General features: G+C 39.6%; 1 protein-coding gene and 1 long non-coding RNA gene across 4 annotated transcripts in view; one reads left to right on the top strand and one right to left on the bottom strand.

Annotated features, from left to right (window-relative positions):
• The window catches only part of RBMS3 (RNA binding motif single stranded interacting protein 3), a 692,670-nt gene that overhangs the window by 94,020 nt on the left and 583,106 nt on the right, over window positions 1-15,544 (top strand). The gene's annotated exons all lie outside the window — the stretch shown is intronic.
• The window catches only part of LOC115523634, a 52,898-nt gene that overhangs the window by 895 nt on the left and 36,459 nt on the right, over window positions 1-15,544 (bottom strand). The window contains exons 2-3 of the long non-coding RNA XR_003971799.1: window positions 10,886-10,955; window positions 497-601 (exon numbers count right to left, since the gene is read on the bottom strand). This is a non-coding gene — a long non-coding RNA (uncharacterized LOC115523634). The remainder of the gene's footprint in view (window positions 1-496; window positions 602-10,885; window positions 10,956-15,544) is intronic.

The raw sequence follows: 15,544 nt of genomic DNA, 5'->3' as shown, positions 1-15,544 counted from the left end.
GGTAACTATAAAATTACAATGGAGAAGTATCTACGTGCAAAGAGGGAATTCTCACTTTGCTTGAAAAGTAAAAACACATCCACCAAAACAGATAAGCCAGAAAGACTCCAGACATATTGAATAAGAGGTGACAGGATTTGAAGGAAGGTAGGGTAGTAAAAGAGAGCCCCACAACTACTGCTTTCTGGTCCAGAACTTTTTATTGAACGACCCGTCTCAATAAGTGGGGAGAGAACTTTTGCTACCAAGGATGATAATTTGATGCTTTCACCCTGTGAATATAGCAAGTGTGGGTCTGTGTTGGTGTCCGAGTCTAAATGAGAAAGTCTGAAAAGAGACTTGAGCATTCCAGAGATTTAGAGCTGGAAAACCAATAGGCAGTTTCCTTCCTCCCCCGACCACTGGGCAGAAAGCATCCTTACTCCCAGGGGCCCCTGACATTCTTCCATGTTGTGTGCAGGGAGGAGAGAAATGCTTTTTAGTTGGCTCAGATTACCTTGTTCTGGTTAAATGAAAAAGTATTAGCGTACGTTCCTTGTCACCACAATTCCAGCTGTCCAAGTCAGTGCTCTTGAAGCGGAGAAAAATGATCTTATAACTCCTGAGGTTAAAAAAAAAAAAAAGAAAAAGAAAAAAAGCTGAAAGCAATGTATTGGAAAACAAACCTCCCCAGCTCTGACAGTCGGCTTCCTGTGTCCTGTATGTGACAGGGAGGGAAAGAGGTGAAGTCTAAATAATAAATACTCTTAAGTGAGTGGTTAGATCAGCATTGGCTGATGGTATATAGTGCTTGCCATCGAGGAAGACAGTGATCAGAAGACACGCTCCTTTTGGAGACAAATAAGCTAGTTGTTGTTGTTGTCGTTGTTGTTGTTGTTTTTTGGTAGTGTGTTATCCCTGAACACATGTTCGAATGACCACAGTTGTTTTTAATGCCCAGCAGAACTTCAGGGCTAATCCCATTACCGCAAGCCGCCCAAGACTGTCTGGTTAACACTCAGATCCTGGCTTTGTCCTCTGGAACTCACAGTCATATACAATATTGCTTTTATCCTCAAGCTTTTCTTTCTTTCTTTCTTTCTTTCTTTCTTTCTTTCTTTCTTTCTTTCTTTCCTTCCTTCCTTCCTTCCTTCCTTCCTTCTTTCCTTCCTTCTTTCCTTTTTTTTTTTCCTTTGTTTCTTTTCTTTCCTTCCAAGACAGAGCATGATCAGAGAGAGGAGAGAGGTGTTGGGGGGCGGGGGGGAGGACGGAATCTTAAGCAGTCTCCATGTTCAGCGAGACTCAGGGCTCCATCTCATGACCATGAGGTCATGACCTGAGCCAAAATCAAGAGTCAGAAGCTTAACTGACTGAACCACCCAGGTGCCCCTCCTCAAACTTTTCTTGAACTCTGAATTTCCCTTTCTCGCTCAAATTCAAACTTGAATATCTCAGAAGACACTGCTTCCCCAAGCCACTTCAAATTGGGGAGCAGCCCCCACTGGTGCCCAGGCACCTTCCTTGCTGCCATTTTCAGGTCACTCTTGCTCCCTGTACTGTAGAAACCTCATTTTTGAGTCGATCAGATCTTCAAACCATATCCCCCACTACTCTCCATACCTCTCCATTCTTTAGTTACTACCCTTCATTTCCAGATCACTCACTGGATCCCCTATGAGCCCTGTTATAGTCTTGATGATTTTAGTACTTGGCTTCTCAGTTCCTTGCCATCTTGTTCTCCAACAATTTCCTTCTCTATTCTACCTTATTTTTTTTTCTTTATTCTACCTTATTTATTTATTCTTTATTCTACCTTAGCTACCCATTCAATGGCCATATCCTGGACCTTATCATTACCAGTTACTAAAACCCTCCATAAGGCCAATTTCAGGGGTCCTTGTCATGGGTCCTTTCTTCCTGTTTTCCAACTCATAACTTTGGGTATTCTGATTCCAACACTTTTTTTTTTTTCAGATTTCATTAAGAACTATGAGTCATTGCATTTTTCATCTTTTCTTTTGCTTTCTTTTTCTTGTTGCTTATTCTCTTCATGTCCCCACATCCATCCATGCTGTGCTTAGCTTTCATGGAAAACCATTCTTACTCTTTTGCATACTTACATAAACATCCTTGTCCCACTTTCCCTCCTTTGAACTATGCTAATAAAATCCTAATCCTCTCTCTCATTCTCTCTCTCTCTCTGTTTTAACCTGTGCATGTGCATGCGCATGTACACACACACACACACACACACACACACACACAACTGAACCTGCTGGAGAAAAGATACTCTACCATGCTGACTGGTCTCACTTTACATTCATGACCACTCACTGTCACCTCAAATGAGCCTTTAGTACTACTACGTAACCTATTAGATTTCCCTGGTCTCTTGCTCCCCAGCTTGTACATTGTCTCTCCTCTCTCCTCCATATTTACCCAGCTGATAACTTTGCTTGCTCTTTGAAAGCAGAAGCGAACAAAAGAAAACTTTAAAAATGCTATGACCACAATATCCTCCAATGGAGTTACATTCCGGTCACCGCACAAACATGCTATAATGTTTCTCATCCTGAGAGGAAAGAAAAAAGGGGAAAGCTCTTGACTTCCATTTCCTTTGAGTGACTGCCTGATCTCTGCCCCATTTGAAAACAAAATTGCCTACTGCATCAGCTTATCACTGTTTCCACTTGCCCTCTTCCTGCTCTGGTGAAGGCACCCCCCATGTTTACATCCCTACTACCCCAACAGAACACATCCTGTCAGTGTTGCCAATGATCTCCTGTTGCCCAGTCTGATGGACCATTCCCATTTCTCATTTTACTTTTAATTCTTGGCAATATTTGATACACATGGTCAACCCTTCTTTCTTAAAACTGTGAGGCACAGTTCTTTCTGTGCCCCTGCTAGCCCTCCAGCTGCCTCTTCTCGATTGCCCTGGCTGGTTTGCCTTATTTCAGTCTTAGCAGACCCCAGAGCTCGGTTCTGGGATCTCTGGGTATCGTTACCTCCACTCACTTCCTTAAACGCTCATCAAAATCCACATCTTTAAATATCCTCTGTATCTTGCTTATTCCAAAGTTTATATTGCTAAGCTTGACCTCTCAACTAACCTCCAGGCTTTCTAAGGAAATGGAAAACCAGCATTTTACATACGAAATAGGAGTTCCAGAGTTAACCTGTTCAAAACAAGTCATTATTTTCCCCTCAAACTTGCTTTGCCTTCAGTCCTTAACATCCCAATAATGGGCAACTCTGTCCTTCTAGTTGACTCAGGTAGAACCTTGATTCCTCTTTGTATTTTTCCCCCCTCACATGTTATATACAATTAATCAGCAAATACCTATGGCTCTCCTTAACCATTTCCCACCATTTCCACCTCTAAAACCCCAGTTCAAACCAAAGTAATCCCTTGCCTATATTATTATACTACCTTAAAACATTTTTTTTAATGTTTATTTTTGAGTGAGAAAGAGAGACAGAGTGTGAGCAGGGGAGGGGCAGAGAGAGGGAGACACAGAATCCGAAGCAGTCTCCAGGCTTGAGCTGTCAGCACAGAGCCTGATGCGGGGCTCGAACCCACGAACCGTGAGATCATGACCTGAGCCAAAGTCGGACACTTAACCAACAGAGCCACCTAGGCACCCCATTACAATACCTTTTAAACTAATACCTTGCTTATATCCCTGCCTCCCTATGGCCTGTTCACGCTGCACCCAGAGTAAACCTTTAAAAATATATATCAGTTAATGTAATTTTTCTGCTTCAAGCTTTTTGAAAGTTTCTCGTCTCTTTCAAAGTAAAAGCAAAAGTTTTTATAAACATCTATGAAGTCCTACTACTTTTCTGCCTTGCCTTCTTCTGTCTTAACTAATTCACCCTAGCCACACCATACGCCTTGTGCTAAGAGGACCACGATCACACCCTCTTGCCACCATACCCCCAGTTATCTGTTTATTCCTTCAGGTCTCTGATGGAATGTTACCCCATTGGAGAGAACTTCTACAACCAAACTATACCCTATATGCATACATATACACATATACTTACATATTTATATATATATACACACACACACATACTTATATGTGTATGTGTATATATTTCAAATATATATAAGGTATATATGTGTATAATAGTATATACACCACCTTTCTCTCTACTCCTAACTTTCCATATACCTTATTCTGTTAGGTAGGTAGGTAGGCAGCTAAATAGATAATTTATTATCTGATTCTTGGCAATAGCATATAAGCTTCAAGAAGGAACACACTTACATGCTTTGTTCATTGCTGGATTTTAGCACCTAAAAGAACACATGGCACATAGCAGGTGCACAATAAATATTTGTTGAATGAATAACAAGTATTTGAGCTTAGATTTGACTATTTGTCTTTTTCATTACTGCAATATTTAACCATGGTTTGCTTTTGAGGAAGGCCAATTAAAGAAATACCATAAGTAGAGAATTCAAGCATTGAGTAAACACCATTTTGTGTCCCCTGCTCCTCCCCAGTCTGTGGGGTGGCAAAAATTGTCTACCGCAACAAGATATCACTTTGTCCCTACAGAAAAAGCATATGGACTAAATGTCTCCTTCTCTTTAATGCAGACTCATCTTTAGGCGGTTCCCCACAGTCCTGGCCTGAGCATTTGAGAGCGCTTGGGTAGAGGGGATAGCACTTAATGAAAAATTAAATCCTCTCTTGATTATTATTATTATTATTGTTTATTTAAAAGTGTCATTTAATTGAACCCTTTTGGAGAATTCTCCTACCTCAGGAACAATAGTAAAGTGATAATAACAGAATCATTTTGACTCTCCCTGTAGACCAAAAAAAAAAAAAAAAAATTGCTGAGAGATCCAGCTCTCACTGTCTGTCCTTGCGCTCTGATTGCCCAGGTATGTTCCCCGGCCATGGGTCCTCATTTCCCTTCCTTACCATTAACGTGAATTTTTAATTTTTGTCTTAAAACAGCATACTTTTGAGATCTCTGCAACAGTGATCCCAATCCCTGATAAGTTTACAAATTCAATAAGAAAGAAATCAGCGTGGGGAAGGTGACTCTTTGGCTACAGAGCTGCACTTGGCTCTGCATTTGCTGCCTGTGCACTGGTGTTTAAGTACCTGAATGAGTGCTTTGTCCTATTGACTGAACTGCTGAGGGACGCACACAGCCCTCCAAACATCCTCAGGCATAATTTATTTATGGACTGGGTGCCCGTAAGTATATTCTGACTCCTTGGCCAGATTACCAGGCATGGCAGTCCCCCTCACTACCTTGATTCAGCATCTTCAGTCTACTCAGTATGTGAGTTTTACATTGAATTGGGTAGTGATAGAGAAGCTTAGCATATGTGTCTTTCTTGGTTCTAAAGTTCTCTACAGTGACAGACACTGGTGAGGACTAGAAAAGTGGGTCCCACGGGGCGCCTGGGTGGCGCAGTCGGTTAAGCGTCCGACTTCAGCCAGGTCACGATCTCGCGGTCCGTGAGTTCGAGCCCCGCGTCAGGCTCTGGGCTGATGGCTCGGAGCCTGGAGCCTGTTTCCGATTCTGTGTCTCCCTCTCTCTCTGCCCCTCCCCCGTTCATGCTCTGTCTCTCTCTGTCCCAAAAAAAAAAAAAAAAAAAAAAAAAAAAAAAAAAAAAAAAAGAAAAGTGGGTCCCAAATAAAACAGGAACGATAATCCCCGGCCTTTTTGGGTGGTTGCAGTCTCCATGCCTGTCTACTGAATGAAGATTGTGGTTTTGTTTGGTTTCCTGCTGTTTTGGGGCCACACCATGGGGAGGTTGAGTCCTTACTTTTAAAGACTCCAAAAAAAGAGAGGTTAGAGTGGGAGAGAGCCAAAGCATAAGAGACTCTTAAAAACTGAGAACAGGGGCGCCTGGGTGGCGCAGTCGGTTAAGCGTCCGACTTCAGCCAGGTCACGATCTCGCGGTCCGTGAGTTCGAGCCCCGCGTCAGGCTCTGGGCTGATGGCTCGGAGCCTGGAGCCTGTTTCCGATTCTGTGTCTCCCTCTCTCTCTGCCCCTCCCCCGTTCATGCTCTGTCTCTCTCTGTCCCAAAAATAAATAAACGTTGAAAAAAAAAATTAAAAAAAAAAAAAAAACTGAGAACAAACTGAGCGTTGATGGGGGGTGAGAGGGAGGGGAGGGTGGGTGATGGGCATTGAGGAGGGCATCTTTTGGGATGAGCACTAGGTGTTGTATGGAAACCAATTTGACAATAAATTTCATATATTAAAAAAATAAATAAGTAAATAAAGGCTCCAGAACTGAGTCGTGGAAATGGGGGTGGGAGTTTGAGTCTGATCCTGGCAGAAGAAGGAGGTAGACAATTGCTATAGAGAATGCCTGGCACAGTCTTTATGGAGACAGTGTGTTTGCAATGGCTTTGGTAGGTCTTACTGGGCACTGGGAGTGCTCTTGGAGATGGAGAGATCATAAAGGACTCCTATAAGAATGGTCCCTTGGTACCACCCCTGCTGAAAACTAAAGTTTGGATTTATGTTTGCAAGGCTTTATATCAGATTCTGTTCTGAATAAGTAATAAAGCCATGGAGATTTCAGAAATTCTTTTGAAAATTGAAGATTGCAAAAATCCCTTTGCTCCCACTTCTCCAGCCTTGCTTGATAGCTTGGGGATTTCCAAATTCCGAATGGAATGTCATTCTTCTAAAATAAATAGATTTGGGAAATCTGGTTTTTACACAATATTTCCCAAAATATGTTCTGTTGCCACATATTTAAAGAATTGTTTTGTGATTAAAAAAAAAAATCAGTCAAATAAGCGAGGCAGAGACCTCGTCTGGTAATGTATTTTATTAACTCGAAGATGGTATTGATTGTAATATAGACAATATTGATTGTAAAATTATCAACACATACGCCATGATTCTATTAATGGAAGCATCTCCATATTAAAGGTGTTTTCATCGGGGTGAAAACGTCATGCCTTTGAATGTATAGAGTACAACTTACACAACCTTTTTGGGGAGTAAGGGTATATTAGTATGTCATAGGTTCTCAAAGGTACTTCAGTAAAAATCTCTGCTGAAATCCCTTTAAATCAGAATTTCCTAAACCTTCTGATTAACCTTCTGAGTTTCTGTCATGCCATCCAACCTCATAATATTTATTAAAACTTCTTTGGATTATAACTGATGGAACATTATTCAGTACAAGTATGGCAAAGGCAGGTGATCTATTGAAAGATCAGAAGAAATAGGGAGAGTCACAGACACAAAAGCTATCATTGCTGTTGATATAATGTTAGCTGTGGCCATAGGACTTTTCTTGGAATGCTGTTTAAGTCCGATGTCAGTGAGTGACCCAAATTATATTTGTGAACATTCTATGGGAAGGGCTTGGGGAGGGAGAGTTAGGGTTCAGGTCCTTGGAAAAAGATGTTCACTTCAACTTTACATTCCCTGCTTTCTTAGTTATAAAGTGGGATGAACAAAATAGGGTGATTGAGGACCCTTAGAGCAGAAATGTTCAGTGGCTTATCAGTGTCAGACTGTTAGAGTCTGTTGTTTCTGGGAATTGTAAAGGAGAGACTTTCTATGAAGTTATCCCCTTAAGGAAATTACATTTTGTGGAAGACCTATTTGAAATAAGAGAATAATAGTAAGAAGCGGGGAGAAATATATGTCAAGTATACTATATATTCTATACATAACGCAGAATTCTATGTTACATAGAATTCTAAATTACATATAGAATATATAGGTATAACATATACACATGGAAAATTATTTTTTTAATAAAACTATAGAAATGTAAAGTAATGGCATTGTGCTACCCATTGACAGTTAAATGAGAAGAATAGCTATGGGACTGATGTTTAGCATAATAAATGAGTTACAACTGTGATAAATGGGGTTGAATTAAGAAAATAAAGAGAAAAATAAAGAAACGATTAAGTGGACTATAATCTTTGACATAATCAGATAGAAATGTGAATTACCATATCAGAAGTTATCTTGTTTTTGGTTAATTTTCTATTTCAAGTAGTTGGAAAGTATCAATCATGAAAGTAGATTTTGTGTCTTTCATCCTTGTATCGCACTTCTTATGTTAGTGCCTGGATTATAGGAGTCAGCCAATAAATATTTACAAGGTATTTGCAAAGTGAATTTATGAATAAGTTAAATGTAATTTAATCACATTTACTACTCATTATAATTTAATAATGTATCCTCCTTAAAGCTTTTAAATCTTGCCTAGTAGATGATATTCTTCTGAGTTATCTATTAAAATTACAGATAACAAAACATTGTAAACAACAAACCATGACACCACAGTGGGAGTAAGGTTACATAATGTTAGTTGCCTCAACGTGATCAGTCATTACTGCACGTCTGGATGACAAGCGTAGCAGGAGAGAATCTGCTTGAACCTTTACCGAAGTCGAAAAATGTCATGCCCGGCATCACTTTACTGCAGTTGACTGTCACACAGTCGCAAAACGGCAGTGTCTGCAGAAAAACCGTAAAGGAACTTTCTCTTTTCCATATTATAATTGTTGTTCCAAAGCAAAGGGTCTAATGCACTCTGCTGACTTTTTTCCCCTCCTTTTTTTGAAGGAGCCATTATTTCCACAGATTTCTTTAACAATGAGTAAACTTTTGCTGGTTTATGTGTGAAAACGACATCACAGAGGTGAAACTACATCTTTGAAGCACAGTTCTCAGATGGGCATGAAACAGTCCAGCATCCCGAGGATATGAGTCACTTTTTTTTTATCATGACACTTTGAACTGTAAGCTTCCAATATATATATTTATGTGAAAATATGTATAAGGGGATGTATTAAGCTCCCTGTCACTTTGCATCTAATGCTGCCTCAGAAGAGGTGAACCTTTTAAAGTATTTCACTTGAAAAGTTTCTTTCCTTTGTAGAAACCTGAAAGTTGATTTAAAATTTAGCATTTTTTCAGTGACAATGCTCAAAAACAATCTGGTTGTATGTTTTGTTTTGTTTTTTGGTAATGTTGATATATTTTTATCTAACTCTTAGCAGAAAAGAATCTTTTCCATAGTTTATAATATACTGTGTGAACATATGCACAGGCATATCCTATCTCTCTGTGTAGTCATTCACTCAACATTACAGAGACCTAGTTTGTGACCCAGAAACTGTTGGATTCTGAGAATTAAAAGGTGCTTGGGACTACCTTCAAGGAACTCATGATCTAGGATATGACACCAATATGTAAATAAATACACTATAATGTAATATAGACAAGGAGTGGGCCTGTTGAAATTACTATGGGTGAAACAGCAGAGAAAGTTGAAGGATTGAAGAGTTCAGGTAGAGTTGGTTTAAGAGGTATATATTTCACATTTCACACATGTACACATGTATACACACAAAAAAGTAAATTAATTATGGAATGGAAAACATAGGATAAGGAGAAAATAAGAAGGGTTGCTGGATGATGAGCTACCTAGATACTCCATTAATACTATCATATTTAACAAGACCAGTAGAGAACAAAAACATCAATGCTATTGACTCTATTCAAGTGTAAGTCAGATCATGTGACTTCTATACCCCAAACCCTTTGATGACTGCCTGTAGTCCTCGCCTTGTCCTCTGAGGCCCTTCATGATCATGTCCCCACCTCTTGTCTCTTTGACTTCATCTCCTGTTACTTTTCAGTGGCCGCCTTGCTGATCCTCAGACATGGCCTTACTTCAGTTCTTTTGCACTGGCTATTCCGTCTGTCTGAAATGCTCTTCCCTTAGAGAACCACACCTCCTTCAAGGTTTTGTTCAGATGTTACCTTTTTAATCAAGTCTACTCAGACCACCCTTTTATAACTTACAAACTGCCCCTCCCACCTCTGCTCTCAATCCCCCCCTCCCATCTTCAGTATTCTCTGTCCAGTTGTATGTAGAGCTGGGGGTCTGCGTGTAAAGAATGCACAATTCTTTCAAATCCTCAGTGCTCTTTTCTAATTCAAATGTGAAAAGTATCAGGATCCAGTTATCCTAGAGCCCCACTCCTCTCTATGGTTGGTCACGTTCTACCATAATTTTCCCTAGCCACCCTTGGAACTGTTCCATACCAGGCTTCTGGAATTAGTTATTGCTCATATATTAGCAATAAATACATAAATGTGGATCTGAGTGTATGTGAGTGAGTGAGTGAGCGTGTGTGTGTGTGTGTGTGTGTGTGTGTGTGTGAGAGAGAGAGAGAGAGAGAGAGAGAGAGAGAGAGAGAGGTTTTTGTATAAAGGCATGTAGGATATGGGAAAAACACCGAGTCAGAAGTCACAAACACTTAGGGTCAAATCCTCATCTGTAAAATGGGGGTAATACCTGTTTTACCTAATTCTCAGCATTCTCATTAGGTGAAAATAAGTTAACTTATGCCAAAGTGCCCTTAAAACTAGAAAGTGCTGTGACATTTCCCATTGTTGTAACAACCAGGAACATATAAATGCATGTTTATATTTAATAACACCTTATATTTTTATAGAATATTCTACTTTCAAATGTACATTCATGTGCCATTTTCATTTTCTAAAAAAATCATTGATATTATTTTAATGTTAAAACATAGATTCTGACATCAGTGACTTGTCTATGATCAAATTCCTACTAAATGATTCCTGCACTGTGTTTTTTTTTTTTTACATAAATAATGAGACAAGTAATGGGGTCAACATGGAGGGAAACGAGAATGAGAAAATCATCATATTGAGATCAAAGTAAAGAAGTATCAAGAGATGCTAAATCTAGGGAAGAAATTTTGATGCGTGATTATGATTTTGCATAGATTATTTGTTGTAAGCTAAACAACAACAACAACAACATAGTAACTATACAATGGAAAAATCAGCCAACACATTGGCTGATCAACATGGCCAATGAGGGCAAAGTGGACATCACGTACCTGTGGATATGATACCCTGAGAAGGACACAATATCACGCACGTATGTTCCAGCCAGGAATGATGTACTAGCTGAAATTAATCACAAGGAAACATCAGATGAATCCAAAATAAAGATCACGTTTAAAACAAAACAAAGCAACTGTCTTTCAAAATTGTCAATGTCATGAATGACAAAAAGAAAAAAATAAAAAGGCCAAAGTAAAGTTCCAAGTGAAAGGAGGCGAAAGAGGACAGTTAAATGCACAGCTACAGGATCCTGTACCGTGGGAAAATGCTCTGCATGCCATGTGGTCAAACAGCAGCATCAGAATACTGGCTCTGGATGAAAGTACTGTATCGGTGTGGGATGTAGTATGCTGTAGTCATATAGGAGAATGCCCTTTTCTTAAAGTCACACAGGTTTTAGGGGCAATTTATCCTGCGATGATTGAGAAAAAAAAATGTTTTGAGACAGATAAATAGATGGACGGATAGAGGCAGAGAGAATAGCCATTTTAAAGCAAACAGGAAAAAATGTAACCGATGAAGCTCAGGAAAGGATAAGGGTATTTGTGGATACTCTTTGTACTATTTTTGCTCCCTTTCTGTGTTTGGAAGTACTGTATTTCCAAATAAGATAGTAAAAAAAAAAAAATAAGGGAGCTCTAGATTACCATTTAGTGCGTAGTTGAGACTTCTTGACTCTTCTGAAAGAGTTTATTTTCTTTGCTAAATGCCTAACTTACAATCAGGCAGGGACTTAGTCTCTTGGGAAGGTAAGATGTTTTGTGCATAAAAATAGCAATACGGAGGTGTTTGATATGTTAATATTTTACTGCGTTTTCATTTTTTATTATTTATTATTAATGAAATGCAGTTGTCTTTGAAGCCTGCTGAGTGTTTAATAATGAAATTGTGCAAAGTTCATTTTCAAATGTCTGGGCCCCATATGTGTTAGAAACACAAATTCAATATGCACTTCAAATCACTTTATAAGGGGAGGAATACAGAGTTAACCAACTGATGCTTTTTAAATGCATGTTTATATACACAATTGCCAGATTGACTTGGCATGTTATGCGTTTGTGTGTTGGATGCAAAGTGCCCATTTACTAAGATTTTGGTTGTTAAATGGTCTTAGAAGCTGCTTAAGTGCTCAGAGTATAGCACTCTTTAAGAAAAATGTCCATGGTTTACAGTTGAATGTATTCACTTTTAAAGACTGATGATATTGTTTTCTTAATACGCCAAGGTTCTTTTCTGTAAACTAGAGTAAATCTCCAATTTGTGAGGATGCCACCATAAAAGTTGGCCTTGATCTTAAATGGTAACTGTATTGAAGGTTCTCCGCCACATTTCCCATCTATAGGCCATGGGTTCAGTGCAGTAGTTGGCCTCGGCTACTTTGGAATGAGGGAGTAACACGAACTTTCGTTCTCAAGAGAAACAAGAGATCACTGAAGACAGCCATGCTCAAACTCTTCTCCCTTACTTGTCTCCCTTTTCCTCTCCTTTCTTCACCCTTGTTACCCCCCTTCTGCCCTCACCCACCTCTTTGAGATCTTTTCTTCCAAGCTTTTCTCCACTTTAGCCACAAGAGAGCTAGAAGCATGCAATCCCATAGCTACAGGGTCGTGCTGTGGGTTGAGTGACAGAATAAATAGTTGAAATGCTTCCCTGATGGCCAAGTGCTCAAACTGTGGTGAGGAAGGAGGATGTGGGAAAGATTGTTTTTAAATCTCCCCATGGCCTTGGGGGGAATTGTATACATCAGTTCTCTTAGTTCCCTTAGTGAGAGTAGAGAGTCTTTAGACATAATGGACCTGAGTTTAAATCCCTTCTTCACCACTTACCAGCTGGGTTAAGCATCGTAAGTCAACCTCTCTGAACCAGAGACCCCTCATCCATCAAATGGAGGTAAAGACAATCCCAACTCTGAGGATTTGTTGATTAGAATGAGATTACACAGGTTAAACAACCCCTACAATGACTAGCATGCTGTCCCATGTGATATTAATGTTGTTTTAGTCAGAAATGTTACTTGCTTCATTTCAGTCGTTGGGGGGGAGGGGGTTCATTCTCCAACTGCAAGATAGTTTTTCATGAGCTCTTTTGCATTAGGAAGCAGACGGACAGGATTTGTGTGCAGGAGCTCCTGGACGAGTGAGGCTAGTCTCGCTAGTCTCGAGAAGTAGCCAGTGAGGTACCCGTTTGCCAGGCCTCATCAACTGCACCCCTTAGAACCGTGTTCTAGCTATCACTCTAAATACGATCATCTTTTAGCTGATAATAACCAGATCTTGGGTTGGCAAAAGCCAGAATTATTATTTTTTTATTTGAAAATTCTTCTGAATTTGAGATGAAAAGATCTTTCTCAGATCTTTCCTGTTGGCAGGATTCCAGCCAAAACACATGGTCCTTGCCCATCATGACAGTTTGTGACTAGGACTTCTGGCAATGCTGTCAAGATGGGTAAGTGGTAAAATAGTGTTCTGAGTGCTTAAAAGCCCCCTATCTTCCCAGAATGCCATGTGCTGCAAGTGTCAAGTGACCGGAGAAATGTTTACATGGCATGAATAAAACCAAGAACTGTGAATCTTCACCGGTCTATTTTTTTATGGTGCGTTGACATGCAGGAGGACACTTATAAAGGAGAGAATGTGATTTAGGCTCTGGGAACTCAGCTTTGAAGTGGACGGCTTCGGTGTTTTTGTTACGATTTTCTGCTGTACATCTGGGAAATGTTTGTTGAGAGTATGATTCACTTTGTAGCTCTCCTCAGAAAGGCGTTTCCGTTCCCTGGGCTCCCAGCCTGCCAGTCTAGGCAGTGTTCCTGGCTGAATGCCAACTTGGAAAATCATTTCTTCCTATATCAAGCCTCCTCTCTTCTTCTAGTCTGGCCTCATCCCCTTTCCTTGTCCTCAAAACTATTAACTTCCTTTCTTAAATTACAGGGTTGTAATCACTTGGAACAAATAAACAGAGCCCAAATCTCAAACAGCTGTAGTCCTACATTCTCCACCCCACCCCCCGCCCTCTCTCCACACACACACACACACACACACACACACACACACTATACACACACACACACACACACACACACACACACACACAAACATTAGATATACATTAAGGTATACACATAAACATGTATATATACACATCATCTACATATATTTCCATCTCACAGGTTCATATCAGTAATAATTTTCTAGTAAAGCACTTGCATTCGAAAGTGGTTTTAACAAAAATCTGTTTCTTGCATTTGTTTGCTTAGGTACAGTTTAACTGAGCATCTTGACTAAGAAATAAAATCTCTTAGATATGAGTAAAAGAAAATCTGTCAGAGGTTTACAAATTGAGGTTTATTTATCTTTTATAAAAAAAAGAAGGCTAAGAGAAGCACTCTTGGAGTGAGTAGATGCTCAAAAGTTTGAGACACCCATAACATGTTGGCTTTAGCCACATGGTCTCAAAATAGCTGCAGAAACTCCAGGCATCATGCCCTGATTACATCAGTGTCCTGCATCCTGCCCATGGTCAAGGCCTCACTAAAGCCAAAGGGAAAGGAACAAAATCCAATTATGTGAGCCAGCTGACTCTATTACCTTGATTAGAAAAGTTAGATTTTTTTTTTCCCAAATACTCAGACAGCCAATTTCCAATTATGTCTTGTTGGCCAGAACTGTCCCAAAGCCACTCCTAGCTGCAAGGCTGCTAGGCAGGGAGAGAAGTAGGATGAAGGATGGTGACTGAATCAGCTAACCAACTGTCTTTGCCACATGGCCCAAGAGAAGAGTGAGGAAAAATTATATATATATATATATATATATATATATATATGAACGTATATATGAATATATATTATATACACATAAAATAATAATTGTGTTGGATAGTTTATAAAGGGGGAAAGAGTCTGAGGGTTGAACACTATGTAAGTTGTTGTGTTCAGGCTTGAGAGAAATAGAGCAAAAGTATAGCACACGTTTTGGTGAATGTGGAATCAGAAAGGTTGTTGCACCAAGCAGAATGTTCAGCTACAGCAATAAATAATAATTTTTAATATTTGTTTTCCATCCCTTCTAGGGAGAAAAGCTTGATAATCTACTAAGACATTCAAATGTTGTCTTTATTTAATTTTGAGGTAAATAGTTGAATTGAGTTCAAGGAATCCTTAGGTGCTATCAACTAAGTTCAAAGGGAATTCTGACACAAGCTACAACATGGGTGAATCTTGAAGATATTATGCTACGTGAAATAAAATAGATGCAAAAAGACAAATATTGGGGTACCTGGGTGGCTCAGTTGGTTGAGCATCTGATTTTTATTTTTGCTTCAGGTCATGATCTCATGGTTCCCAAAATTGAGCCCATATTGGGCTCCATGCTGACAGCACAGAGCCTCCTTGGGATTTTCTGTCTCCCTGTCTGTCTGCCCCTCCCCTGCTCATGCTCGCTCATGCCCTCTCTCTCTGTCTCTCTCCCTCTCTCTCTCTCTCAAAATAAATAAACATTTTTAAAAAATACAAATATATGATTCTATTTATATAAGGTACCTACAGTAATCAAGTTTACAGATACCATCAGTAGAATACTGGTTACCAGGGGCTGGCAGGAAGGGGAATGAGGATTAATTGTATAATGGGTACGGAATTCCTGCTTGGGATCATGAAA

This window comes from Lynx canadensis, chromosome C2 (genome assembly GCF_007474595.2).
Source record: "Lynx canadensis isolate LIC74 chromosome C2, mLynCan4.pri.v2, whole genome shotgun sequence".
Classification (NCBI taxonomy): domain Eukaryota; kingdom Metazoa; phylum Chordata; class Mammalia; order Carnivora; family Felidae; genus Lynx; species Lynx canadensis.
Note: the sequence above shows the minus strand (reverse complement) of the source record. Positions and strands in the feature narration are given on the sequence as shown.